Source organism: Macrobrachium rosenbergii, chromosome 24 (assembly GCF_040412425.1).
Source record: "Macrobrachium rosenbergii isolate ZJJX-2024 chromosome 24, ASM4041242v1, whole genome shotgun sequence".
NCBI classification, from domain to species: domain Eukaryota; kingdom Metazoa; phylum Arthropoda; class Malacostraca; order Decapoda; family Palaemonidae; genus Macrobrachium; species Macrobrachium rosenbergii.
The window spans coordinates 25116600-25121235 of NC_089764.1; positions in this window are offsets into that span (position 1 = coordinate 25116600).

The following is a 4636-nucleotide window of genomic DNA, read 5'->3' on the forward strand; positions in this document are numbered from 1 at the left end:
AACTTATACATTATAATTTTATGAGGTGAGACAATATAAATTTCATTGTTTGTTTTGGCTGTAATTACTTCTTGTACTTGCATTGTCTGCATTCTTTATATATATATATATATATATATATATATATATATATATATATATATATATATATATAATGTATATATATAAACCTATATATAAATGATATGTATATACATATATATAGGTATCTAATATATAATATATATATATATATATATATATATATATATATATATATATATATATATATATATATATATATATATATATATATATATATATATATATATATATATATAACGTTCACGTTGTTTTTGTTATGGAAACCTATTCTTCCATGTCTAAAAATAATTGCCAAGAATCTTCTTACTAAACGTGCAACCTGCAAACTGCAGAGACAATGGGAAAAATGTGTGTGCAGTTGAACGGGAACGATTTAAGTGCAGAATATAATTGTACATATGATAAAGACTAATGGAGTAACATAATAGCAGTTTTTCTTTATCCTTATCATCTTCAGTACTATTCCCTGTAACTTATTGCCAAAGCATTCAATTTTCTCGCTTTTAATATGTCTGTACTACAGACGCATAATTGAAATCTTCATTATTTAGCACTGTTTAGCTACTCTGGTAATTTTACAGCATTTACTTATTAACAGACCACGCTGAGAGGCGAGAATGTATGATTGCCTTAGGTCCTACAGTGAGTGTTAGTGGTTTTAATGCTATAGGCCCATCATCCATTTAGTAGGTACATCTTTCAACAGAGGGGCAACAACACTTACCACTCATTTCCATATGCATAGGTTCACACACACACACACACACACACACATCTGCGAGAGTCCAAATAACCGTTAATTCGTGAAATATCCGTTGCAGTAAATTTATAGCAAATAATGTATGTCATGAAAAATCAAAATCAAGTTGATGAAACCTGCATAATTCCTGCTGATTCACCGTCTACCCGCAAACAAATAATATATGAACGGCGAAAGAAGGGAATGAAGACGAAATATAGGAAAAGAAAATCACCAAGAAAATAGTAGGACAATAAAGAGAAAGAAAACCAAAACTAAAAAATATCCTCAAGAAAAGAAATATCAGATGCGAACGTCAAGGGGGAACGGCGTAAGTTTGCACTGACAGACCGTTGAAGAGTTGGACAGCATTACGTTTTTTTATTTTTCATGTCCTCAGAGAACAATGAGAAGAGAGAAATGAGAGAGAGAGAGAGAGAGAGAGAGAGAGAAAGTAGTTTAGATGAGTTTACATTCCTAAGTCTTCCCATGCATACTTAAACATGTTGTGAGTATGCGTGTGTGTGTGTGTGTGTGTGTGTGTGAGAGACAGACAGACAGACAGACAGACAGACAGACAGACAGACAGACAGACAGACAGACAGACAGACAGACAGACAGAGTGCAAAATGTTTTAAAGGTTGTTAACAAGTTGCTTCAGACTCTGGTGGGATCCTGTGGGCAGAAAGAAATAGAAGAATTAGACGTTATTTTAGAAAACGTTTTAATCCTTTTATTTTGTTAGAAGCCAGACGTACAGAGACTGGTGGAGGGGGAGGGGGGGCTTTGTAAAGGAAGTGGCGCCTTATTACAATGACGTCTTTCGTAACTCGACGACTATTACTTGGAAAAATTCTATGATCAAAATATGATGTCTACTTACACTTATTAAGGAATAAATCCCGGCTACTGAATAAGAACAGGATACGTTAAATGAATCTTTCATTAAGTACCAGAAGCATCAAATTCCTTTGGCTGAGTCTCTTGTTCCATGAAACTAGAGGGACTGCTCCCAGTAATCGAAGGCACCACAACATCACTATAATAATGTAAATCGCACAACTCCGAGGGGCCGAAGCAAACACGCCCATAAACCAACTACAAATTAACAAGAAAAATGACAAGTCAGTCTCAACAAGTGTTTGGTTGTGCTGCTAAAACAAACAGCATAGAAAATAAGATGTAATGATAGATGCCGAGCTCGCTGCCTATGATTCAGCATCAATTCTTGTGTCAAGGACTCCAGTGTTACAAGGCTCACGAGAAGGCAGTCGAAGGCAGAGTGAGAGATGTTCCCCGATGCTTAACATTTGTTAACTTTTATAGTCTTTGAAATTCAATTTGTCATGCATTCATCACTGGGATTATGGGGTTTTGTTGAGCCAGGAAGGTCGAACTCAGAGGCCAGGACAAACATGAGATCGTCACTTCTCCTCAGTCCTAGTTCCATTTTTCCTTGAACTTCCTTCTTATTATTGTCTGTCCCCGGAAAACTGTGCTTTGATATCCATTAACCTAAAGTCTTGATTGGTTATCAATAGTGATCACGGGGTTTCATTAAAGTAAAAGCGGTTGTTTATTGATGATTTGTGAAACATGGTTCAAGTTGACTTTTTGACCTGGGGAATTTCATGGCCATTATATGAAGCTTTCTGCATTGTAGCTATCGGTTATTCTTTGAACATATATGTACAATTTAATGTAACTGTTAGTTATTCATTGAGCAAATACGTACAATTTTATGCAAATTAAAAAGAAAAAGCTGTATCCTTTGAAAGAATGGAAATAGCATGGGATACTATATCTTTCTAGATAAATTTTTTTTTTATGATAAAGTAACTGATATTGATAAGTGCATGAATGACTAAAAGAATGGGTTCAAAACTATTATCGTAGATGGAATGTCAGTATTTCGGGACGCGTCTTCAACATGGTAAAAAGGAAGAGGAAAGCTAAGATTCTTTTTAGCTAAACTTTTTAAGCTCTGGAAGGCCTATTAAATATCTCTAACAGCACTTTCCGTCGAGCCCTCTGTGGTTCTTCAGTCAAGCAGCCAATAAAAGAAGATTTTGCAGGCTCCATTACCTGGTACTAATCAGAACCAGGTTTTGCAAAAGGATGACTAAAGCAAATATTACACGAATTTCCAAAACAAATATTTAAGCAGCTGCTATGTTTTATTCTTATTTTTTTGCAATACTTCTTTCGGTGGTAATTACGTGCTGTTGTTGTTACTCGATTCATTGCATATTTTTTTTTAATTATACGAAGTTCAGAATTATCTCTCTTCTTCTCTTCTTATAATGCATAAAATGAGAATTCGTATAATTGTGAAAATATTACTTTCTCCAAATTCGCTCATATAACATCGTTTAGTAGTATGATTTACGGGCTCTTCAGAAGTAATTAGCATTTTCTATTTTTTTAGCAATGGTTGGTTCTTGTGCATACTTGAGTCATAGCTATATATTTCAATTGCGTATATATCTATTTCGTTAAGAAAATATTCTCATCGTAGGAACCCTTCTTGTCATTTATTATATTAAAATATTTTGTAAAGCATTTATTTAGTTTTTCGTAGTTTTTGTAGGAAATCTTCAATAGAATTGTTTTCCATTGGAAGATAAGGGCTTTTGACTTAAAAAGGAATATTTTATTTTTTAAAAATCGATTAGCGGTAATATTAGTATATAGTTTTAAATAATATATTTTCCACAAAATCTTGGCCTTTTTTTCATCTAGTCTTGAGACCAGTGCACTTTGCTGGTATCCTGCTATAATGCCGTGTAATTATGAAAGCAACTGTATGTGAAAAAAATCATTATATCAACCTCTCTAATTTTATCAGTCAACGATTTTACTTAAAAAGCTCTAGATAACATAAGAGAAATTATTAAAAAGGTATATTATTCCAGTGCAATTAAAAGACGTGTCGTAACCGGCAGCCATATTAAGATGAGGAAAATTATAAGAAACATGCAAACGGAAATATCCCCTAGCTCTAAAAAGAGAGCTGAAAGGTTGGAAATCAGAAAATCGTAACGAAACAGCACTTTATCTTCAGGATTACCTTAGAAGGGCCTTCGGTGATTGACAAAACCCCTCTTTACAAAAATCCCACAGGTGCTGCTCCGCGGAACACGCCACGACCACCTTTGACAAATGGCTCCTGTTACGCATCGTGACACCTCGTCTTTGAAAGGCTGGCGTGGGGGACCGAGGACTCTTTAATTATTGTCCTATTTCCCACTATTCGTTTCGTTAGGAGAGGTGATCCAGTATGTTGTCGATCCTAAGATTACGGTTTATCTTTTGTAATGTGTTTGTTTTTATGTTCTATTTTGAAAAAATTCTGGATGTGGCTGTGAATAACGTCTTTACGTGTTAGGCAAAATAGTCTTACATCAGAGTAAATAAAGGTAGTTGTTTTGATAAAAAAAACTACCTTTATTTACTCTGATATAAGACTGTTTTGCCTAACACGTAAAGACGCTATTCACAGACCACATCCAGATTTTTCTTGTTGAGACGTATATAAAACTTTTAAGCCAAAAAAACACTATATATATATATATATATATATATATATATATATATATATATATATATATATATATATATATATATATATATAAAATCCTTGACCTACGTCATACATCGACAGAGCGTTCCTCCCTCAGCAGCGCGTCGAATATCTGTCGAGGGCTACGTCAAACATCATTTTGATACTGAATTAAAATACATTAAGCGCTAGATGGAGAGAGTGTATCTGTAGCCATTACCTATAATCAGTTATGAAATGTCCAACTAGCT